Genomic DNA, 25,996 nt, shown 5'->3' with positions numbered 1-25,996 from the left:
CTCTCTCCATGGGTCTGCAGGTCCCTACCAGTAGCCTGCTCCAGCACGGGCCTTCCACAGGTTCACAGCCCCCTCTCAAGCATCCTTCTGCTCCAGCATGGGGTCCTCCATGGGCTGCAGGGGGACAGCTGCTTCATCATGGTCTTCATCATGGGCTGCAGGGATTCTCAACTCTGGCACCTGGAGCACCTCCTGCCCCCCTTCTCCACTGACTTCGGTGTCTGCAGAGCTGTTCCTCTGACGTTCTCAGCCTTCTCTGGCTGAAATTACAACTGCACAGTAACTTTTTTTTTCTTTCTTCTTAAATATGTTATCACAGAGGCGTTACCATCATTCCTGATTGGCCCAGCCTTGGCCAGCAGTTGGTCCATCCTGGAGCCAGCTGGTGTTGGCTCTGCTGGACATGGGGGAAGCTTCTGGCAGCTTCTCACATAAGCCATCGCTGTATCCCCCCTGCTGTCAAAACCTGGCCATGCAAACCCAATATACTAAGGACTGATGCCGTTTGGGTTTTGCCTTTTTTTTCCTTTTATATGCTTTCTATATTCTTCACACATATATTTGCAGCTCTGTAGCCTATTGTATTAGTGACTAGTTTTCCCAGTAATTTTCCATGGCCTTTCCCTAGGCAGAAAGACAAAACAAATTCCAGAGCTCCAAGACCTGGGAGGTACAAAGGCCCCTATCCTATCTTGGTTCTTCCTGGGAACCAAGTTGGGAGAACAACTCTTTGAGATACATTTAATGGACAAAGTACAACTAGTGCTGAAGGGGGGACTCCAGAGAAGGGGCTTGACCTGGGCGGGAATTGCATAACCACTTGTCATCCTAATTGGTGCTTTTTATCAATTATGCCAATTTCCTAAAACCTATAAAAATGTACTCACCCCTGGGGGGTGGGGGGGGCAGGTTTTTGTGGACATCTTTCCATAACTGCCTCTGGAGGCCTTCAAATAAAGATCCCCTTTTATATTACCTCCTTAATCAAATTATCAAATTTCATTTCCAGGTTGGGAAAAAGGCAACAGGACAATAGTTGAAGTAAGAGCAAATACTTATGAACTTCAGACCCTGGTGATCAGTATAGGGAAGATGGCCTAATACAAACCTCAAAGACCTAATCTGATGACAGATTATCATGTCTGTACACATACTTGTGACAGGGAAGCAGGTAAAGCTTGTGTCAGACCAGAATTCAGCTTATCTGTACCACCCATAGATGGTGCTGGGTTGGAAACCTGCTTGGTGAGCCTGTTCTTCATGACATTCAGCCTCACAGCCAGGCTCCTTGCTTACCCTGACCAATACAACCCAAGGCCATCAGATGAGGCTGCACTGCCTTCCCTACCCCACAGTGTATTAAGAGGTTGGAGCTGTGGCCAGGTCTCCCCTCTCATCAGCCTGTGTGCCAAGACTGCTGTAGCAGTACTTGAAAAATATCTGCACTGTCTTCCCCTTGCTGTCCTCAACACTCAGGCAAGCTGCCAAGGGCCCAGCAAGATTGAGCTGCTGGTACTCAGCAAAGGCAGCATGAGCTAGTCACATAACCCCTGGCAGACAGACAGCCTTTCTGGATTCCTAGCAGCAACCCAGAGCTAGCCAGCTGCCCTGCCTGCTCTGCTGGCATTTACCAGGGACAAACACCACCTCCCTCGCCCAGACCCTTTTGCATTTCCTACAACTCTTTGGACTTCAGAGATTCAGCCCTTTGTTCCTCACACAGTGTCACAACCAGCACAAAACTCAACAGCAAATCCCATCAGGCAGATCTACACACCTGGCCACCTGGCTGTAGCTACCACCACAACAGCTTCCTGTGTGTGAGGTGGTCCTGCTTTGAACAGCTTTTAATTTAAATGGAAGATCAAGAGACAAGGAAATAAGTCTTGAAATACAGCAGTACATAATTGCTTTGCAGAACATGATTAAAGGAGACTACAGCCCCAACTGTACTTGAATTTATTTAGAGGCACATTCAGAGCAGTGCATGCTGAGCATATCTACAAGCATATCATTTATCTGGGATACAATTCCAGGAAATGTTTGGCCATTTAGATGAAGAGTTTATAGGAAGGCTTTGAAACTAAACACTTGCATCTGGCCAGACTGTTCAGCATGGCTTTTAGGAGAGTCATATACAATTTACTTTCCAAATAATATAAGTTAGTAGGAAATAGAACAGCAGCTCTGGAAAAAGCTGTCTGGTCAGACTGGAATGTTGGACAGAAAATAAACCATCTTTTACTTCAACTCAAGAATTTATTTAAAAGCTTTTGAATTCTCAGCAATCAGGCTGAAAATCCAGCATGTCAGCTTCAGCATCATTACTGTAAAGCAAGCAAAATTTAGAGAAGGTCAAAGACAGGAATTCACATCTGGATTTAGCACTCATTCTACCATGCTCTACCTACTGTCTATTAGAGGTGAGACAGTGCACTTTTTATTTCTGACCAGCACACTAGATCAGCTCCATCACTGCTGATATCCTTAAGAGCTGGCCAGTCTCCTCCAATTCAAACCCTGCTGCTGTGGGTAAGCAAGATGAATAAGGTATAGTAACGGGAAGGGATCCCAGAACAGGGGATCTGACAGGACAGAAACCATAAAAACGTTCCACCATGTGTGACTGAAAACATCCTCAGCATCACATACAAACTGCACCAGACTGGATACAGACTGACCCTCTTCAGTAGAGTTATGGATCTGTTTCTCCCTTAGGTGAGGTTCTCCTGGCATGTTGTTTCATGCAGGTCGTTTGCATGAAAGTGGGTATTTAATGCCCACCTTTGCTTTCTTACATCCCCCACCCCATTCTGGGGAACAGTGTGCTCATCAGCTGCCATATCACTTTGGTTTAAGTGTTTACAGTGTTCTTGTCTTCAGAGTGTCTGTCCTGGTTTAGGAATGGTATTCCCCAATTTAGTACTCCCACTAAAAAGACCATGACCTGCAGTTGGTTCCCCTCCCCCCTCCAATAGGAGGCACAAAAGATCACGGGTTGAGATAAAAACAATTTACTGGAAACAGGAATGAGATTAGAAAAAAACAATAACAGCAACAATATAAATAACAAAAGTGTACAAAAGGGAGGGTGATTCACATGCAAAAATGGTCACCATGTGTTGGGATCAGAGACACAGAAAATAGGCCCTTATCTGTGGTGCCTGGCTCTGACACCCAAGAGAGCACTGAGTTTAGCCTAAAACCATAGAGACAGCTTTTAAAATTAAGTAAAGAAACTAATGATGTAAGTGTGAAAATTAGATAGAGTTCTCTTATGATTTAAGAGTGATTTCTGGGTGAAAAAGTTAGAGTTTGGAGTTTTAGTTATATTAATAAGTGAATCCAAGATGGGGATTTTGGGGCGTTGTCTCTCCTTGTCCTTCTTCATCTTCTTCTTCTAAGGGTTTTTGGGTAATAATGAGTGTTTGGATGAAAGAATCCGCAGTGCAGCACACAGGTGTCAGCTCATTGGGTCACTAAAAGAAATAACTTACTTGGCATTTGATTATTGGATAAATACACATAAAAGACCTTAGAGAGATTCTTCGTTCTCCATTTTGCACCTTTCTATCTTAGTGTATGTAGCTCCTTGTACTCTGTATATATGTAATATAGTATGATGGTTTGGCATTTAGGAAAAAAAAGTAGAAAACATGAAAGTAGAAAACATGAAAGTAGAAAACACAGAAGTGACGGATTTGAGAGAGAGGCTGCTGAGAGTTTCTTCTCTGCTTGAGACCTGGCCAATAGCTGGCCATTTCTGAGAATTGACAGTATTGTTTACTACTGAAAAGTGAGAGATCAACTTTATGAATACCACCTTTTAAACCTAAGCCCAGGAAGTTCTGGTTCTCTTTGCTTCCAGCTTTGAAAGGTATCGGAGCTCTGGTGTGGCTGGCCTGCTCCCTGCAGCCCGTGTGGCCCAGCAGGGGCTGGGCTCAGCCTCCTGCAACTCCCGGGTGGGGGATGGAGCCTGCTGGGTTTCCCCAGCCCCAGCCTGGGGCCAGGCTTTGCTGTGGCCCTCCTGGGAAGCCTTCCAGGTCCTATTCCAGCAGGGTGGCTGAAGCCTTTCTTGGGGGGGGGGTCTCCAGCCCTAGGCTGGGCCGGGCCATGGCTGCTGACATCTCGCAGATATGCTCGCCCCCACGGCCCATGCAGAGAGCCCTAGGCCGTGTAGAGAATATTTTAACAGAAGGTGGGCATGATATTTTAGTAAAAGCCTGTCTGCACAAACCAGCCTTTGGTATAAGTGAAGATATTAAAAGGTAGTGTCCTTGAAACTATCCTGGAGCAGCAAGAGTGAAAGAAAAACAATAGCCTTGTATTCTGGGGAAAGAATGTAAACAATATGTATTAGCTAATAGTAACTTGTTAAGCCCACAGACCCTGTCAGACCCTATAAAAGTGTGAAAAAGATAGAAATAAACGACATTCAGCATACTTCTGTGAAGACTCGGCTGAATAGTCTGAGCAGTTTCTCAATATCTGGCGCTTCAATCAGGAACCCCCTGCGGGCAGAGGGATTTGGCAGGTCCATGCGTGGAGACACGGACGCAGGCTGGTGGAGCGGATCCGTGCGCGGGAAGACACGGACACGAATCGGTACCGGGTAGGCGAGTCCGTGTACAGGAGGACGCGGACACGGGCAGCTGGAGGAAGCCAAGGGCAGCGGAGTTGAGGAGGGGTCGCTCCCGTCCCCCCGCCCATGGGCTGCTGTCATGGAATTGGGTTTGCGGCAGCATGGAAACTGCTTCTAAACATTATCGTTAAACAAAGTGAAGCAGTCAAAGATATGGACCTTGAAAGCTCGTTCTATGGGCTAGAGATAGTAGGCGCGGGCGCCCGGAAGAATGGAAAGGTGTAGGAGATTGGTTGTGGAAGACAACGATTACAGGGAAAAGCAAGGACACTGTCTCTCGGTCCAATTTGGCAGATTGTAATTAATACCTTAAAAAACAGAAAAGCGAGATATGCTCAGGCTGCAAGCGCCTTAATTCTCAGCCAGCAGCAGCCGTCTTTACCTCCCACTGCTGGGCGAGCATTCCTATCTATGCCGCCTTTGGAGAGAGGGAGGGAGAGTCAGAGAGAAGAAAATAAGGAGAAAGCAGCTCCACAACAAACGCCAAAACAATGAACAGAATCTGTTCAGCAACAGCAGGATGTGATACGTCCTGAACTATTTGCTCCACCTTTGGAGACACTTTTAACACCACAATCTTAGATAAGTTCCAACTTTACTGCCCTGGAAGAAGAGAAGCCAGATTTGGATTGTTTTCCACTTGAACCAGGGAGGCATGGGGGAAACATTGGAGTGTGTGCAGAGAACAAAGGTACACCCAGGGCAGAGGCACTGCAGAAAAAGCTCCAAGGCCACGCTGAGAAAATATCAGCAATTACAGAAACAGTTGAGCAGAAACAGGTGGCTCAGACATCTTCAAAGAAAGACAAAATAGCCAAAAAATCGCTAACCATATGGTATCTAGTTCAAAATTCATCACTGTAATTAAGAGTTGATAAGTTGCAATGATCACCGTTGTTACCACCTGGCCCTGAGAAGCTTTTCGTGTAACATGGCCTGTTTTTGTAAAATCATGCCCTTTTCCCTCTATCTGTGAACAATGAGAGAAATATTGAGAGAAAGAACTGCATTTGTTGAAGTTAACTTTGTGAGGTTTTTTTTTTTTCTCTCCGTTTTTCCCCTCTGTGAAAGTATGTGGGGGATGTAAAGAAAGAGCAGCAGAGCAGGCAGTTCACCCCCCCACACTCCTTCTCTAAGAAAAAGCACAGGGACAGTACCCAGTTTGTTAAAAAGTCATGATTCATTGGTTTTTTAGAATGCTTTTATATACTCTTTTAGAGTTAATTTTGTGTTTTAAGTAATTATGAATTTATGTAGTTGCAGTTTTTTAGAGTTTTACTAGAGAAATTATTGTGATTCTTTGAAGTTCAAACAGCCCCTTTTCAAAAAAAGTGTTTAAGGTGAATATTAACAGAAGTCAAAGTTACCTTGCAATAATTAGTTTTAAAACCTAATGTTAAAATATTGAATGATTCACAGTTGCTACTAAAACAACCTTCCAATTAATGTTATCTACAAATGATATTTATGGTTTAAAAAATAATTAGCTAGGAGAACTTTACTGTAAAAGAAAAAGTTAAGTTAAAGTATATATTACCCATTTGCTTGTTTTTTACAATTTTAATAAGGTAATTTCAATGTGAGTCCTTTTGTTATAAAAAACATCTATAACAGCATATATATCGATTTGGACTTCGGATTTTAATTAAAAGTTAGGCTTGATGATTCTGAAAAGTGCTACAAAAGCTGTGGCAATTTGCCAAATCCTGTGTTGTTGTGGTTTTTCTCTAGTAAAACTGCACTTTAAAATCCTAACCAAATTAAGCATACACTAGGCAAATTTCTGTTATGAATAAGTATTTTAGTAACATTTGCAATTATTCTGAGTTATTTTTAAAGCCAAATGACATAGAATTGTGATGTATTTGTTACATTTTTATAATTTTTATAGTCAAACCATGTTACTGTTATATTGTGTTTAAAAAGTATATATCAGACTTTCAGTTGCCTTTTTGTAATAATAGAATAAGATTGTTATGCTTTTATTTGATATAGATTAAGTGTTAATAGAATTAAGCAAAGTTAAGTTTTATTATGTTTTAATTTTTTTAAGTAAAGTTTTATAACTTAGATTTTCTTTTAAGGTTTTGTTATTTCCTTTTGTTATAATTAATTTTACCAGGTTTAAATATTATTTAATTTAAATTGTTTTGTTTTATTGGAGACACTTGTTTAAACTGCAAAGTATAGTTATTTTCCTAGAGAGATGAAGATGACTCTGTGGCATCTCTGATTTCATAGGGAGTTCTATTGTTTGTTGCAATCTTGGCAGTTTTTGTTTTTTATAGCTTTATTATTTTTAGTGTTTCCAGAATTTTAAGAAAATGTATCATTGCTGAAGGTCGGCTGACATGGGAGAGGATTCAGATTGAGCCAACTGCTGAATGGTTTAATTGGTCTGGTACCTACAGCTTCTGATCATTTGCTTTGTACAAATGCATTTTAACAGTTTGATGTGCTGCAAGCATCTCATAGCTGCTACTATTGAGAACCTTGTTTTGGAAATGAGTTAAGAGGCATCTTTCCAGTTTAAAGCCTAGGCCCTGGCCAAGCCTTGACTTTACCTGGACGGAATGTTTGCCAACAGATCCAGATGTTTTCTGTACCAAATCAGTATTTGAGTCACTTTTTGACTCAGCAATTTGACCATATTAATATGACAGCTGGATCAATTTTGAAGTGGGCTTGGAGAATCATTTCCAGAGGTGGTTATCCAATCCTTCACTGATTTTTTTTTGTTTCTGTTTGTTTGCAGACTATGGGATGCTGGTGCAGTGTTTTAGTGGTTAGTGGTAGTTCTATATTACATTTGTTATTAATAATGTTTATTATTTGATTGATTTTTAACAACTGTATGTTTTTTATTCATTGTGTATATGGTTTTGTGTTGATATTGATGTGTATGACAGAAGTATATCTCATATTTTTTTTTAAAAAAAAAAGCAACAGGGGAAATTGATGCCCTAAAAGCATTTGATTAGTGTAATATGTGTATTAGAAATTTGGACCACAATAATGAAATATTTATATTGAAAATTTAGAAAGATCATATAATCTAAATTTACAATTGGGTGTACCACAGCTACGTTAAAATGATTCATTAACTTCAAGTGGAGAAGTGTCTGTGTTTTGTTAACAGGTTCAAAAGGGTCACCTGTTCATCTGACCGGACTGTCTGCCTCTGAAAACATGAGACCCAGTAAACAGAGAAGTCACCATACAACCTTAGAACTCCAGAAGAGATCAGAAGTGGACCTGTCAGGACACAGTTGTGTCTGAAAACTACACAGTTTCCCAACAGAAATTTTATGTTGTTATTATGATGTTGTGTCTCTACCATTTTTTTTTCAGTTATCTTCTGTTTCAAGATTTAAAAGGATGTGAAGAACAACCTAAACATCGATGCCTTCAATCAGTCACTGATCAGCTGCTGGCTGACATCACAGGAGCAGCGGATGTTCCAAGACTGAATCGCGTTAAATCATTGTTTGTGAGAAGAATTTTGTAGAAGATCTAAAAGAGTATAGAGACTCCATCTAACTGTATATAAAACCAAATTGTAACTGTATTTTTACCCTTTAAGCAAATTGTTTTCATGCTTAGATTGCATAAATACCAGAGCACGTGTGTTAAAAGTAGTTAGATAATAGTTAAGATAAAAGGCTTTAGTTTGTGTGATAATTGTTATTTGTAGGTTATTGATAAGTTTAGTAAAGACATTACTATAGGGTGTAAGTATTCCCCCTTCAAGAGTTAATGTGAGCATAGTTGAAAGTTCATTTAACTTTAAAGCCTTAACTGTGATTCTGCAAGCATGGTGTCATTTGCTTGGAACAAACTACTCATAGTAATTGTGTTGTGCATAGTCCCGACCAACTGTCTGTTAACTAACATCCAAAAGTGACAGAACATATGGGTCACTCTGGCACACTTGACAGGCCAGAAATCAATGTGTCTAAGCCTAGCCACACCTGGAGATCCTTTTCGCACCTGTCTTGTAGGAGTCCCTGAATGGGATCCTCAAGCATTTAAAGGTTTAGTTAGTAACGAGACTCGGCTGAATCAATTGGCAATGTTACGAGAGTGCAATTGCACTGTTGGCTTCATGTCAAGAGAATTTGAAGCCCGCTGGCAAGCAAAAATTATTGAAGTTCTCAATGTTACCATTGGACCCCCAGAAGAATTGGATTTGTTAGGTTCCACCAATACCTCAGGTGGATGGATAATGTTTGAGTCCCATCAAAAAGGCACTCCAACAAAGTGATGCAACACTGAGCTACAGTTAACCCTATAGTTGATCTCATTACTAACACCAAAAGTAAAACTTTTTATTCACGGTGCAATCTCACAGGATGATTACCAAAGCAATTACCTAGTTCAATATTCTTAATTTGTGGAGATAGAGCATGGAATGGAATTCCTGCTAGTCCACATGGAGGACCCTGTTATCTTGGGAAACTTACTTTGTTCCATCCAAATTTACACCAATTGCTGAATATAGCTGGTGAAATAAAAAACATCAAATGGTCAAAGCGAAGCCTGAATGAATTACAGTGTGATTATGTTAGAGACACAGATTTTTGGGGTCGTGGTATAATATGGCTAGCCTCCTTTTTACTCCAGGAGCAGCTGCTGCTAAAGGCTTGTCAACTCTAAAAAGGCTCGCTTGTTAGACCAAGAAAGAACCGAACTTAACATCAACAATGTTAAGAGAACTTTCAGCTGATGTGAGTGGTGTACGCCACGCCGTATTGCAAAATCGAGCTGCAATTGATCTCTTGCTTTTAGCACAAGGACATAGTTGTGAAGAGTTTGAAGGTATGTGCTGTTTGAATCTTACTGATCATTCAGTTTCAATCCACAAACAACTACAACAGCTACAGAATGGGTTACATGCCCTGAAAGAAGATAGTGACCCTATTGGAAGTTGGTTGGCCAGCTGGAGAATCACTGGATGGTTGCGGTGTCTTGTGCTAGAAGGGAGAAGAATTTTACTTATGGTGTTAATTGAGATAGTAATTTTAAGCTGTATGGTATCTTGTCTTCCTAGAGGTGTAGAACGAGTCGCATCTAAAGCCTGGCTTGTGCAAAAAGAGAAAGGGGGAACTGTAAAACATTTTAACAGAAGGTGGGCATGATATTTTAGTAAAAGCTGTCTGCACAAACCAGCCTTTGGTATAAGTGACGATATTAAAGGCTAGTGTCCTTGAAACTCTCATGGAGCAGCAAGAATGAAAGAAAAACAATAGCCTTGTATTCTGGGGAAAGAATGTAAACAATATGTTTTAGCCAATAGTAACTTGTTTAGCCCACGGACCCTGTCCGACCCTATAAAAGTGTGAAAAAGATAGAAATAAATGACGTTCAGCATACTTCTGTGAAGACTCGGCTGAATAGTCTGAGCAGTTTCTCAATAAGGCCGAAAAAAGCGCCCTCTGCCTTTCCAGTGCTGCTGAGCTGAAATCAAACATGAATACTTGCTGTGGCTAGAGCCAGATTTTAACCCTTTCACTACACAGATGAGACCTGCAGGTTTAATCCCTTTCCAGAGAGAGGAAAGAGAGAATGATCAACATGTAAAGAGACAACATAAACCATCAAAGTTAGTAAAAGAAAGAGTCAAGCCTCAGACGGGAAGAGAATGAGAAGATGCTTTAATAAGCTGAAATATTCTTTTGTTAAGGCCATGGAGATGGACAATAATGTTCTGAAAAACTCCTTTAATTCATGAAACAGTATTTTGGGGGAAATGAAGTATTTCAAAGTGTAGATCTGAGCAAAAGTATCCATTGATGAAGCTGAACAGATGGTGAAGTAGCTGTAATCCCATGAGATGCTGGAACAGAGAGAGAAAATGGGAGTTGATGAAGACTCTTGGCCCCCAGGGAGAAAAACAAACAAACAAACAAACAAACAAACAAACAAAAAACAAAAAAAACCCAAAACAACCAAAAACCTCTGAGGAGAACCTTTGCCTTTGAATAATTCTTGGTTAAAATAATACCACTTGAGTTCATGGCCCATGAACACACCTTAGGGTGGTGAGAAAATGGGAGGAGGACATGATGGCAGAGTTTTTTCCGGGTGGCTGCCATCATGGGAATGAAAAGCCATGTGTAGGAATCCAGAAATGGAGAGACATTTCTCTGTTTATTCTGTTCTCCAAAAAGTATCAATCCTATTTGCTATTGACAGAAAGGCTTCCAAATATCCCTGGGTAAATCAGGATTTATAAAAGAATTAAGTAGAAAGTAGTAAAATGTTTAATATGCCACTGAGGTGAAAAATATAGATTTTAGAGGGGTCTAATACATGGAGTAAAGATGGAGGAAAAATGGTGTGGTTTTTAGCTCTTCTTCCTTCTCCATGATTCTGCAGTTTTTGGGAGCACAAAGAATGATTGGTTTAGAGGTAGTCACAGTTTTAATTACGTAAGTAGATATAGAAAACTTATTTGTTAAAATATAAAAACAATACACGTGTCTGTAGTTAATAGGGTAAAAATAGATATAAAGGTGAAGCAGCCACGTGGTTTGGGGCCATTTTGTACCATCAGAGCAAAATGAGCCAGATTGTGGTGAATTAAGCTTGTGCAGCTAGTCTGGAGAGACCTGTCAAGTTTTGCAATGACCTTCTAATAAACACGAGAAACAAGATTCTAATGAGCTCGGGAGTTTTCTTCAAACCTAGAGAACTGAGATAAGCGGGACTCCCCACGAGGGAGGATCCCAAAGGAGCTCAGCCCAAAGGGGACTGAGAAATCCGAGAGGAAAGAAAAATACAAAGGAAGTATAGAAGGAAAGAAAGAAGAAAAAGAATAAGGGAGGTAACACCATGAGAAAACTGTTTTCTTGTGGAGAACTCTCCATGAAATGACAAAAGAGAACTCCTTTCTCTACAAAGACTGATGAAAAGACTATGGCAAAATTGGGACTGTTTTAACCACCAGGTTTTGTCTCTATGTTGTCAGTTGGGCAGAGAAAAAAGGTGGGGTGGCGAGGAAAAGTTTTTGGAAGTCTTATTCTGGTTTCTTATTCTTGTAGTTTTGTTAATAAACTTTCTTTATTCCTTTTAAGTTTTAAGCCTGTTTTGCCTTTCTCCTAATCCATATCTCACAGCAAGAAATAAGTAAGTATTCTAGTGATTTTTAGCTAGTGCTTTAAAACCACCACATTATTTAGTGCATTGGCTGGGAAACGCAAATTGGCGAATCTAAACTACTACATATAGATAAGGAAAGAATAATCAACTGTGCCCGAACACAAGAAAACAGTCTCTCTTGTCAATCTCAGTCCTGGGGAAAAAGAACCCAACCACCAGTGTCACTGCGACACTTTGGCACCCAACATGGGGCACTCAGGACTGAGTGCACTTTTAGAAAAGGCAGCTAAAAGCTGGAGAATTCCCCGGGGAAGAAGAAAAAATCGTCCATCTCTGTTGGCTGGTGAGAGCGGGAAAAGCCAGAGCCAGACACCTGTGGGATGCAGGATGGGCCATGGACAGAGGAGCTGAGATTGAAGCTGATCCTGAGGTCTGGTAAGCCTTCAAAAGGGAACGGAAAAATGGGAAACACAATTTCCAAGCCTGAGAGAGAAGTTTTGACTCTTGGAAAATCTGATTAGAGAGCACCCAATCCCTCTATCTATGGACGAGCTTAAGAGCCTATTATCCTGGATACAGGCAGAATTTCCTAACAGGGATGCAGCGAAAATCTTTACCTCAAGCCTGTGGGGCAATATAAACATGAGACTATATGAAAAAGCCACTCTTAAGGACCAGGCAGCTGCCAAGCTCCTGCCTGCTTCTAGAGTAATTTATGAAGTAATTTCCACTAAGTGGGACTCTGAAACCCAGGCAAGGGACACTATGGATCCAAACACAGAGCGGGAGACCCTGACGATAAAGCTGGATGAGGCTGGGTCCGTCCTCGCTCATTCCGTGGAAATCGGGACACCCCTGACTCCGAATACAATGCTCCGAGCGTCGGAAATCCTTTCAAAGGATGAAATTCCGGCGGTAAAAGCCAGAAAAGACACTTTATCCCTTATCAACCCAGCGGAGAAGGGAGCCGAGGGTGGAACTGCAGGACATAGCAGCTCGAATAGAGAGCAGACGGGCTCTTCCCAGCCAGCTGCAGAACTCTTACAGTCCGCAAATTCATCATAAGCCTCCAACCCCCCCCCCCCCCCCGGCAAAAGGGATGGCTCAGCCTGAGGAAAACCCAGTGCCACAGCCACGGAGAGACCTGGGGGCAATTCCAGAACGTAGACCGCAATCTTATGCTGTCGTTACACCTCGCAAGCTGCCAAAACGGGGTTCCGAAGGTTCGGAAACTTTGCAAACATATCTGAGCCTTTTCGGCGCTACGCATGCGTCTGGGATGCCGCTGGAGGCAGAAGAGGGAGGGGGAAACCCCCCAGCCCGCGCGCCAGTAGCTGCATCCTTTTCCAGCACTTAGGGGGCGGAGTGGGCAGGGGGGTGGGAGGCCCAGCCCACCCTGGGACGGTCCAGCCCGCCCCGGAGCGGCACCCGTGCCTGACAGGCACGGCGGTCCCTGTGTCCTCCTGCCTGGGGTTTCCTTTGAGTCGCAGCTGCCAGTCAAAATGACATCAGCAGCAGTGACGCTGGCACAGTCACAGCCCTTCGTCCCGCCTGTGCTGCCGCCTCCTGGCCAGCCCTCAGCGGAGGCGTTCCTTCTAGCCTCTGCACCGCCTCTGCACAGCCCATTGATGATGGCGGGATCGCCCAGCCCTCTCCTGCCCCTGAAATCTACATCAGAAGCAGGCGTGGTTCCTTCCCTCCGTCCCCAGCCCAGAGCAGGGGGGCAGACGGGTGGACAGGCGGAGCCGCCACCCGTGCCGGCTATTCTAACATTGATGCCATGGCAACCACTCTTGAAACAAGAAGCAGCCGCGGCTGAGCTGACAGCCACTGTAACAGCCTGCCAAGCTAAGCAGCAGCACAAACTCCTCACCGGCCTCCAGTGCCGGCCAGCAGGCTGTGGAGCCCGCAGAGCCGCGACAGCTCAGCAACGCCCAGCGCTGGGGGCCATGGCTTTCATAGCTGCAGCTCAACAGCAACAGCAGCTTGAAGAAGCAACACCTTTTCTACCACAGACAGCTTCGCTAGACACTACACAGAGTCAAAACACTTTTAACCACAGCCTTGCCAACACACAATTCCTTCAATCCACAAATCCCACAGCAGACATGGACCTGGGGGATACGGGACAGATTGACATGGGGTCCAGCATCCCTGGAGCTGTTCCAACAGAGCAACCAAGAGGCAAAAATCACACAACCAGAGGGAGAAAGCTCCCAAGCAGATAATTCGAGCTTGTAATTCAAAAACGCAAATGCTGAGGACATTATAAAAATCTCAGCTGGTCGAGGTGTTTCTATAAATACACTCCTATTCTCTCAAGCTACACCAAACTTCTGGGGGATGGCAAACAGCACCCCAGGGCTTGGCACAACTACTCCAAATGCCTGGTTTGGTCCTTCATCCATGGGACAAACAGCCAACTTTTTTTCTCGTCAATCCATTACCCCGTTGGTCACATATCCGAGAGTTCTTTTGGGATCTCTTTCTCCAGTTAAAGGACTGTGCAAGGGACTTTCTTGTGACTTCTGATGGTAACTCGACCTCTGTAAATATTCCCTACATCGCCTCAGTCAGCGCCATCTTCTGGTCAACAAGATGTCTAACCTCCTGTTGGAGCGCCACCCGTGGTGAATCCTTGTATTGCACCTTCAACATCCTTTAATACAAGACCACAAAGGATGACTTCTCTGCCCTACAGAGGAGAGGGAGAGATCAACGGCATGAATAATATAGTCTTCAGGCCAGGAGAAGACGCAAGCAGAGCTTTGGTGCCTCATCTTCTAAGACATGTTGCAAGATTTGAACCCAGTTCAACGAGTTGGGCAGACATCAGAAAAAAAGCACTCAAAGAAGGGAATTTCAACATGGCAGAAATAGAAGTCATGGCACTGCCAGTGAGATATGGCAGGAAAAATGCAAATCCTAGACGGGACCCTCTGACTCATGATGTCATCAAAGACTTGATGCAAGCCATTAAAGACAATGGATTAAGCTCTCCATATTTCAAACAACTGTTGAGAGGCACATTCAACAACCATGATTTAGTACCTTATGACTGTAGATACATTGCCTCTACAATCTTGACAGATGCGCAATTGTTGAGGGTTAGGTGGGAATTTTTACCCATTATGTGCTGAGAAACCTAACTACCGGTACTTAAGGGTGCTCACGAAGGACAAAGAGTAGCCGGGCCCAGGGTGGCGGGGAAGGGGGCAGAAAAAGGAGGGTGGGGACAGTTTTTGGCTGGCTTTTTTCCTCGGCTTCGGGGAAGAAGGACGTTCGTGCGCTGGGTCGCGGAGCTGCTTCTTCTCCTTCTCCCCTCTTGGTTGGTAGCCTCGCACCCGCTGTCCTGCCAGGCATCGCCGTGGAGCTGCTGATCCACCTCATCCACCAGCCCAGGATCGCAGCTCGTCCCTGCTGTCCCAGCTGACTGTTTCCTCGGAGCCCTGCAGGAGCACCGGGACTGACTGCCCGAGGGGTTTGTGAAAACAAAGCCTCTCCTCCATCCCGTCTCAGCCGAGAAAGCTGTCCCGGGGTCCCTGGTTCTGTTTTCTTGTTATTGCTGTAGTTATTGTTTGTTTGTTTACCTGGTTATACTAGTAAAGAACTGTTATTCCTATCCCCAGATCTCTGCCTGAAAGCCCCTGATTTCAAAATTATAATAATTCGGAGGGAGGGGGTCTACATTCTTTCATCCCAAGAGAGGCTCCTGCTCTCCCTAGCAGACACCTGTCTTCTAAAACCAAGACAGATTTTGGCGCCCAACGTGGGGCACTGAGAGAAAAAGGGCAAAAAAGGAATAACAGTTCTTAAATAACCTAACTTTTGTGTGCTGGATTTGTTAGGTAGAACCATGCTGTTTAGCTTACCCAGGTTCGTGGGCCATGTGGTCACAGCTATATTTCTCCCATTTGCTGCACCTTACCTAAATATGGGTCCTATAACTAAGGCTACTGTGGCTATTATCCAGCTTGTTTTGTGGGTTGATAAAGTGAGGAATTCATGGATGTTTAACGTCCTCTGGACGGCGGGCTCATGGATTCAGAGCTGTCACACACTAACTGGATGGTTTTCAGGTTACTTTAATAATGGTACCTACTGGGAGAAAAAGACAGCTGGGGAAATTTTCTCCCAACCTTTCACCCAGTTCCTTAGGCCTACCCCGCCAGTTTTCAAAGAGCTAAAATCTTCTCTGGATGCTAATGACATCATACAGTGGCTGGTGTTGCTGATAGGCCTGTTCTACCTAGCCTTCAGAGACAAAGGGAAAGAGACCGGAGGTGCTGCTCCAGAGCCTGGCACAGCCCCAGAGACAGGGAGTGCTGCTCCAGAGCCTGCCCCTGCCCCAGAGACAGGGAGTGCTGCTCCAGAGCCTGCCCCTGCCCCAGAGACAGGGAGTACTGCTCCAGAGCCTGCCCCTGCCCCAGAGATTAAGGGTGCTGCTCCAGAGCCTGCCTCTGCCGCAGAGACAGGGAGTGCTGCTCCAGAGCCTGCCCCTGCCCCACAGCCCACCTCAGAAATGAACCACCCAGGGTGGGTGGGGGTGCTGGTGAAGGAGATGCATGAGATGGGCCAGATGCTAAAGGAGTGCATTTACTCAGCTGCTGGGAAACCCTTCCCCTGCCCCAAAGAGGGAGAGTCTGATGGTGCAGCAGTGGAACCCACAGATGTTACAACCGTCCAGGTTCCAGCTGAACCACAAGGGCAGTCACAGCCAGCAGCTGTTGCCCCTGTGGAAACGAAGAAGTCTAAGATGAAATCACAGCACCCTGCTGATAAGGATAAGAAAGGAGGGTCCTCACAACCCACAGGGGAGCCAGAAGTTGAAATCATTACTGAGTCTCTGACATATGACACTCTCCGTAAGTTACAAAAAAACATTGTGAGGCGGGGGCGTGAGCCTTATACCACCTGGTTACTTCGGGTCTGGGACCTTATGAGTACAGGCGTGCAGCTAGATGGTGGTGAGGCAAGGAATGTGGGACCCTTGACGCAGGACTCAGGTGTAAATCAGATATTCGTCAGGGAGCAAGGGCCCCTTTCCCTCTGGGAGCGGCTTTTGATGAGTGTAAGAGAGAGGTTTGTCCACAGAGAGAGAATGGAAGAGCACTATCATAGAAGGGAATGGAAAACCATTGAGGAAGGGATCCAACAGCTGAGAGAAGTGGCGATATTAGAGGTCCTTTTTAGAAGGGGTGGACAGCATGATAATGACCCCGACAAAGTCAGGTGCACTGGGCAGATGTTGTGGAGTCTGGCAAATCTAGGGCCACATGACTACACCACCTATATTGCAACGATTAATGCCGATAACAGCCAAGAGACGGTGGGTTCTGTCGCCACCAGGCTTAGAAATTACGACAGTATGGTCCATGGCCCACATCAGGCTAAGATTTCTGCTGTGATTAAGGAACTCAAAGAGGAGATGAGGGAAATGAGGGAAGAGATGAGGAAGAGCAGTTCCCATATGGCACCAGTGCGGGTCACAAGCCCAAAACTCCAAGCCCCACGTCCCCCAGCTAGAGAGAGAGAGTACACCTCACGAACTGAGCTGTGGTTCTTTCTACGTGACCATGAGGAAGACATGGGAAAGTGGGATGGGAAACCCACTTCTGCCCTGGCAGCACGAGTGCGTCAACTCAGGCAGGGAACCAGTAACCAGAAAAGTTCCACTAAAGTGAAGGTAGCCTCAACCTCCCGTGATGAAACTGCCAGATATTACAGAAAAGAGGATGATCCCCTTGAAGGAACCTCTAGCATGTATGCCCAGAGAGGAGAGGATGACCAGTGCTAGAGGGGCCCTGCCTCTAGCCAGGAAGAGTCACGGGAAAACCGGGTCTTTTGGACGGTGTGGATCCGATGGCCTGGCACATCAGAACCACAAAAATACGAAGCTTTAGTTGATACTGGTGCACAGTGTACCCTAATGCCGTCAGGACATGTGGGGGCAGAACCTGTTTCCATTGCTGGGGTGACGGGGGGATCGCAGCAATTGACTCTGTTGGAAGCTGAGGTGAGCCTGACTGAGAAAGAGTGGCAAAAACATCCCATTGTGACTGGCCCAGAGGCCCCGTGTATTCTGGGCATGGACTTCCTTCGAAATGGCTATTACAAAGACCCAAAGGGACTCAGGTGGGCTTTTGGAATAGCTGCTGTGGAGGCAGAGGACATTAAGCAATTGAACACCTTGCCTGGACTATCAGAGAACCCATCTGCAGTAGGACTCCTGAAGGTGGAAGAACAGCGAGTGCCAATTGCCACCTCGACGGTGCACCGCCGACAGTATAGGACAAATCGAGATGCTGTGATCCCCATCCACAAGATGATCCGAGAACTGGAGAGCCAAGGGGTGGTCAGCAAAACCCACTCACCCTTCAACAGCCCCATCTGGCCTGTGCGCAAGTCTGACAGAGAATGGAGATTGACTGTGGACTATCGTGCATTGAATGAAGTGACTCCACCGCTGAGCGCTGCCGTGCCGGACATGCTGGAGCTCCAGTATGAGCTGGAGTCCAAAGCAGCGAAGTGGTATGCCACTATCGACATTGCTAATGCATTTTTCTCCATTCCCTTGGCAGCAGAATGCAAGCCTCAGTTTGCCTTCACGTGGAGGGGAGTGCAGTACACCTGGAACCGACTGCCCCAGGGGTGGAAGCACAGCCCCACCATCTGCCATGGACTGATCCAGGCTGCCCTGGAAAAGGGTGAAGCTCCAGAACATCTGCAGTACATTGATGACATCATTGTGTGGGGGAACACAGCAGTGGAAGTATTTGAGAAAGGAGAAAAGATCATCCAGATTCTGCTAGAAGCCGGCTTTGCCATCAAGAAGAACAAAGTCAAAAGACCTGCTCGAGAGATCCAGTTCCTGGGAGTAAAGTGGCAAGATGAGCGGCGTCAGATTCCCACTGAGGTCGTCAATAAGATCACTGCAATGTCTCCACCAGCCAACAAGAAGGAAACACAAGCTTTCCTAGGTGCCATAAGTTTTTGGAAGATGCACATTCCTGAGTACAGCCAGATCGTGAGCCCTCTCTACCTGGTTACCCGAAAAAAGAATGATTTCCACTGGGGCCCTGAACAGCAGCAAGCCTTTGCTCAGATCAAACAAGAGATTGCTCATGCAGTAGCCCTTAGCCCAGTCAAGACAGGACCAGACGTGAAGAACGTGCTCTACTCTGCAGCTGGGAACAATGGTTTGTCCTGGAGCCTTTGGCAGAAAGTGCCTGGGGAAACTCGAGGCCGACCACTGAGATTCTGGAGCCGAAGCTACAGAGGGTCCGAAGCCAACTACACTCCTACAGAGAAGGAAATCTTAGCTGCCTATGAAGGAGTCCAAGCCGCCTCAGAAGTGATTGGCACAGAAGCACAACTCCTCCTGGCACCCCGACTGCCAGTGCTGGGGTGGATGTTTAAAGGAAAAGTTCCTGCTACTCACCATGCCACCGACGCTACATGGAGCAAGTAGATCGCCCTCATCACGCAGCGCGCCCGTATTAGAAACCCAAATCGCCCTGAGATTTTAGAGATAATTACAAACTGGCCTGAAAGTGAAAACTTTGGTCTCACTGATGAAGAGGAGCAAGAACAAGTGACACGGGCTGAAGAAGCTCCACCGTATAACCAGCTGCCAGCAGAAGAAACACGCTACGCTCTGTTCACTGATGGTTCCTGTCGCATCGTAGGGATGAACCGGAAGTGGAAAGCAGCCGTATGGAGCCCCACACGACAGGTCACAGAGGCCACTGAAGGAGAAGGTGGATCAAGCCAACTTGCTGAACTCAAAGCTGTTCAACTGGCCCTGGACATTGCTGAAAGAGAGAGGTGGCCAAAGCTCTACCTCTACACAGATTCATAGATGGTAGCCAACGCTCTGTGGGGATGGTTGGAAAGGTGGAAAAAGGCCAACTGGCAACGCAGAGGAAAGCCAATCTGAGCTGCTGATGAGTGGAAAGACATCGCCACCAGGGTAGAGAAACTGTCTGTGAAGGTCCGTCATGTAGATGCCCATGTCCCCAAGAGTAAGGCTAATGAAGAGCACCGAAACAATGAGCAGGTGGATCAAGCTGCAAAGATAGAGGTGTCAAAGACAGACTTAGATTGGCAACACAAGAGAGAGTTGTTCCTAGCTCGATGGGCCCATGACGCCTCAGGTCATCAGGGTAGAGATGCCACCTATAAGTGGGCACGAGACCGAGGAGTGGATCTAACCATGGACAGTATTTCTCAGGTTATCCATGACTGTGAGACGTGTGCCACGATCAAGCAGGCCAAGCGGTTGAAGCCCCTCTGGTACGGTGGGCAGTAGTCCAGATACAAGTATGGGGAGGCCTGGCAGATTGACTACATCACACTGCCCCAAACCCGCCAAGGCAAGCGCTATGTGCTCACCATGGTAAAAGCCACCACTGGATGGTTGGAAACCTACCCTGTGCCTCATGCCACTGCCCGGAACACCATCCTGAGACTTGAAAAGCAGGTCCTTTGGAGGCATGGCACCCCTGAGAGGATTGAGTCAGACAATGGGACTCATTTCAAGAACAGCCTTATAAACAGCTGGGCTAGGGAACATGGCATTGAGTGGGTGTACCATATCCCCTACCATGCACCTGCTGCTGGAAAAGTTGAACGGTGCAATGGCCTGCTTAAAACCAGCTTGAAGGCGCTGGGTGGGGGAACTTTCAAGAACTAGGAGATTAATTTAGCAAAAGCCACATGGTTAGTGAACACCCGAAGTTCCACTAACCGAGCAGGCCCTGCCCAATCTGAGCCCTTTAGAACGACAGATAGAGATAAGGTTCCAGTAGTACATATGAGAGGTATGCTGAGAAAAACTGTTTGGGTTAATTCTGCCTCCAGCAAAGACAATCCAATCCGTGGGGTTGTCTTTGCTCAAGGACCGGGTTGCACTTGGTGAGTGATGCAAAAAGATAGAGAGACCCGGTGCATACCTCAAGGGGACCTAGTTTTAGGGTGAACTACCCATGACACTGTGCTTGTATCTGTATCTGCATGTACATATGTATATAGTTAAAGTAGTATGTGTTAGTGTATAATTTAAAGGTTTAATATTTGATGTAACATTTCGGTATGGGAAAAAATTCGGGGTGGATAGTGTTGAGGGTTAGGTGGGAATTTTTACCCATTATGTGCTGAGAAACCTAACTACCGGTACTTAAGGGTGCTCACGAAGGACAAAGAGTAGCCGGGCCCAGGGTGGCGGGGAAAGGGGCAAAAAAAGGAAGGTGGGGACAGTTTTTGGCTGGCTTTTTTCCTCGGCTTCGGGGAAGAAAGACGTTCGTGCGCTGGGTCGCGGAGCTGCTTCTTCTCCTTCTCCCCTCTTGGTTGGTAGCCTCGCACCCGCTGTCCTGCCAGGCATCGCCGTGGAGCTGCTGATCCACCTCATCCACCAGCCCAGGATCGCAGCTCGTCCCTGCTGTCCCAGCTGACTGTTTCCTCGGAGCCCTGCAGGAGCACCGGGACTGACTGCCCGAGGGGTTTGTGAAAACAAAGCCTCTCCTCCATCCCGTCTCAGCCGAGAAAGCTGTCCCGGGGTCCCTAGTTCTGTTTTCTTGTTATTGCTGTAGTTATTGTTTGTTTGTTTACCTGGTTATACTAGTAAAGAACTGTTATTCCTATCCCCAGATCTCTGCCTGAAAGCCCCTGATTTCAAAATTATAATAATTCGGAGGGAGGGGGTCTACATTCTTTCATCCCAAGAGAGGCTCCTGCTCTCCCTAGCAGACACCTGTCTTCTAAAACCAAGACAGCAATACATACTATACGATGTGAAGTGGTGCAGAGCCCTCATGCAATTGATAAACGCCTATGCTGGAGGCCTGAATGCAGCCCTCACATTGGCTCACCTAGCACAAGACAATCCTCATGACGGACCTGAAGATCTGGCTGTAGAACTGCCTCAACAAGTGATTGCAGACATCAAAGAAGCAGCACGAAAGTCAATCCTGCAAATCCAGCCAGCTGGAATCCCAGATGGCATTTACACAGAAGTGAAACAAGGCAATTCTGAGCCTTATACCTCATTCATTGATTGCCTCACACAAGCAATGGAGAGACAATGCAGTGATGAGGCCGCAAAACCACTCCTTATCTGAAGCCTTGCTTTTGCAAACACCAACACAGAGTGCAAGTGCATAATCAGTGCCTTGCCTGATCCACAGCCAACCTTGCCTCAAATGATAGAAGCTTGCAGCAAGGTAAGCATGCCTCAGCACATCGCAGCAATTCAAGCAGATGTCTTAGGAGACAGATTCGGAAAACTCCTCAAAGCACAAGATGAGAGATTCGCAAGAGCTCTTGCAGCACTCAATGTGACTTCCCAACAAGGCAATTCCTCAGAAGTCATGGCAACAGAATTGTCCAAGAAGCCATGCTTCAAATGTGCAAAGCATGGACACGTAAAAAAGAATTGCCCAGAGTCTTCAGGAAACGCAAAAGGACCAGGCCTTTGCCCAAGATGCAGAAGAGGAAGACATTACATAAATCAATGTCACTCCAAAACAGATGTGGATGGAAGACTGCTGCCCTGAAAACTCAGCTTCTGAGCTTGCTGACATGGTTTTCTAAAGACTTTCCCAGGACAGTAACTGTAAACATAGATATGTGTACATTCTTTCTGTTACACGTCTTGTGATGGACATCTCTCATGGCCAGTGCAATGTGAAAGTGTTATCCTGACCATCCAATCCCTGGCCGTGGTCAGAAACCTATAAATCCTGGGAGGAAAAATAAACTTTCTCTTCCTTTCACCACACCTCGACCTGTGTCCGTGTGATCTATTCATCTTCAGCAGCAACAGAAGACCTCTACCCCTTCCAAGAAACAGGAAGAAGAGCGTGGGACACCAATGCACCATGACACAAGTTATGGCGGTGACTCAACAGTCTGGAACCCCTCAGGGAACACAATCTGTGGGGAACCTCAATCAGACTCCATCTGCAGGACCATTTGCAACTTCCCAAGCAATTCAGAACTGTTACCTCCAGGGGTACAATGTGAATTGGCAGCTTCCAAATTAACATACTTCATGAATGCGAGTCATGCAGTGATTCCCACGGGGGTCACTAGAACATCATGGAAGAGGCAAGAATTTTTAATTATAGGCAAGGACAGAAGCAGTACTCTAGGGCTCATTGTCTATCCATCAGTCATCTCAGCAAACCATAATGAGGAGTTGACAGTTTTAGCCCAGCCCTTGCATCCTCCATTGTTTGTTCCACAAAATACTCCAATAGCCAAGGCCATTGCTTTGCCATCTAATGCGGTACAGCAAGTCATGCCAGTGGTGAGTCAACAGACTTCACCCAACAATACAGACACGGATGTCTATGTCTTCTGGATAAAGCAAATAGGCCATGATTGACCCCAACTCACATGCGACTTGACATGTGGTGACAAAACTATCACAATTACAGGCATGTTGGTGTTGCTATATTTTATATATTAGTAAAGGCCTGTATGCACAAACCAGCCTTTGAAATAAGTCGTGATATTAAGGGCTAAAGTCCTTGAAACCTTCATGCAGAAGAGAGAGTAAAGCAAAACAATATCCCTGTGTGTAAGAGAAAAAATGTAAACTGTGTGTGTTAGCCAATAGTAACTTGCTCTGCCTGCAGACCCTGTAGAACCCTATAAAAGTGTGCTAAAGATAGAAATAAATTGGCATTCACAATTACTTCTGTGAAGACTGGTGAAGAGCTGGCGGTCTCTCAATATTTGGCGCTCTGAATGGGACACCCTGCGGGCAGGGGGGCTTCAGTGGATCCACACACGGTGAGACGGAGCCTTGGACCGAGGTTGGTGGAGCGGATCTGAGTGCAGATAGATGCTGCCTTGGATCGGTACCAGATACGCGGCTTGCGAATCAACGGGGGTGAGTCGCTGGGGGAGTCCGAAGGCAGGGGCGCGGTAGAAGGGTCACAACCTTCCCCCCTGCCGCCGAGCCGCTAGCATGGATGTGGAATTTGGGGCGGCAGATAAACTGCTTCTCTGCATCCTCGTTAAACGAGGCAGAGCAGCCAGGGAAAAGGACCTGAATACGCTCATTATATGGGCTAATTGTCATGAGCATTCGCAGTGCTCACACTGCTTTTTGCGGTGCAAGAACGGACTGATATATCGGCTCTGATATGGGAAACGGCAATTACGGAAAAGAGCAAGGACACTGTGTTTCTCGGTCGAACTTGGCAGATTGTAATTAATACCTTAAAAAGCAGAAAAGCGAGATATGCTGAAGCTGTGAGCCCCGTAATTCTACCTGCGTCACAGCGGCAGATGCCTTTACCTCCCACTGCTGGGCAAGTACTCCTATCATGCTGCCCTTGGAGAGAGGGAGGGAGAGTTAGGGAGAAGAAAATAATGAGAAAAAAAAAAGTTCCACAGCGAACGCTGAAACAACGAACAGAATCTGTTCAGTTATGGCAGGATGTGATACATCCAGAAATATTTGCTTCATTTTTGGAGTCACTTTTAGCACTACAACATTATTTAAGTTCCATCTTTACCACCCTGGAAGAAAAGAAGCCAAATTTAGCTTGGTTTCCACCCGAACCAGGAGGACATGGGGGAGCAGCGAGGTGGGCGCAGAGAACAAAGGCACCCTGGGGGTAGAAGCAGCGCAAGAAAAGTTCCAAAGCCACTCTGAACAATTACAGAAACAACTGAGCAGAAACAGGTGGCTCAGACAGCTTCAAAGAGAGACAAACTAGTCAAAAAATCTCAAACTGTATGGTATCTAGTTCAAAATTCATCCTTGTAATTAGAAGCTGATAAACTGCAATGATCGCCGTTGTTAGCACCTGGCCGTGAGAGACTTTTCGTGTAAAATCGCCTGCTTTTGCAAAATCATGCCCTTTTTTCCTCTATTGGCGAACAACAAGAGAGATTGAGAGAAAAAACTGCATTTGTTAAAGTTAACTTTGTGAGGCTTTTTTTTCCTTTCTCTCCGCTTTTCCTCTCTGCAAGAGTATGTGGAGAATGTGAAGAAAGATAAGAGCAGAGCTGCAGCAGCAGCAGAGTGGGCAGTCCACCCCCCCGCTCCCTCTCTCGGGGGGGGCACTGGGATGGTGCCCAGTTTGTTAAAAAGTCATGATTTATTAAGTTTTAAAATGTTTTTATATACCATTGTAGAGTTAATTTTGTGTTTTAAGTAATTATGAGTTTATGCAGTTGCAGTTTTTAGAGTTTTACTAGAGGAATTATTGTGGTTCTTGGAAGGTTTGAAAAAAAAAAAAAGAAAAAAAAAAAAAAAAAAGAAAAAGGGAAAAAAGTGCTTAACAGAAGTTGCCTTGCAATAATTGGTTTTAGAACCCAAGGTTAAAATATGGTGTGATTTACAACTTCTAGGAAAACCTTCTTCCAATTAATGTTATCTACAGAAGAGATTTGTGGTTTAAAAAATAATTAGTCAAGAGAATTTTACTGTATAAGACAAAGCTAAGTTAAAGTATATATTATCTATTTGCTTGTTTTTTCCACAATTTTAATAAGATAATTTCAATGTGAGTCCTTTTGTTATATAAAACACATATAACTGCATATATACCAATTTGGATTTTAGATTTTAGTTTAAGAATTGGACTTAATGTTTCTGAAAAAATGTAAATGTAGTACTTTTGAAAAGTGCTACAAAAGCTGGATGGCAACTTGCCAAATCCCATGTTGTTGTGGTGGTTTTTCTCTAGAAAAACTGCACTTTAACATCCTAACCAATTTAAGCATATACTAGGCAAATTTCTATTATGAATAAGTATTTTTAGTAACATTTGCAGTTATTGTGGGTTATTTTCAAAGCTAGATGACATAGAATTGTGATGTGTTTGCTACATTTTTATAATCTTTATAGTGAATTTGTTATTGTTATATTGTGTTTAAAAGGTATATATTAAACTTTTAGTTGCTTTTTTGTAGTAACAGAATAAGATTAAGTTAAGTTTTCATTTAAAATAGATTAAGTGTTAATAGAATTAAGGATAGTCAAGTTTTATAATGTTTAGGCTTGAATGCTTTTAAGTTAAGTTTTCTAACTTAGATATTCTTTTAAGGTTAAGTTTATTATTTCCTTTTGTCATATATAATTATTGTTGAGTTTAGATATTGTTTGATTGAAATTGTTTTGTGTTTTGTTGGAGACACTTGTTTAAACTGCAAAGTATAGTTGTTTTCCTAGAGAGAGGAGGACGGCCACAGCTGAGACAGCTGTGATGGAACACTGGTGAACACCTGCTTGTG

The 25,996-nt window shown here is 44.9% G+C and overlaps 1 protein-coding gene across 1 annotated transcript in view; it reads right to left on the bottom strand.

The window, feature by feature from the left end:
• Positions 1 to 25,996, bottom strand: part of LOC131592134 (ubiquitin-conjugating enzyme E2 R2) — a 225,092-nt gene that overhangs the window by 4,550 nt on the left and 194,546 nt on the right. The window lies entirely within an intron of this gene.

Source organism: Poecile atricapillus, chromosome W, assembly GCF_030490865.1.
Source record: "Poecile atricapillus isolate bPoeAtr1 chromosome W, bPoeAtr1.hap1, whole genome shotgun sequence".
Taxonomy (NCBI): domain Eukaryota; kingdom Metazoa; phylum Chordata; class Aves; order Passeriformes; family Paridae; genus Poecile; species Poecile atricapillus.
The sequence above is the reverse complement of the archived record's forward strand: the minus strand, read 5'-3'. Positions and strand labels throughout refer to the sequence as shown.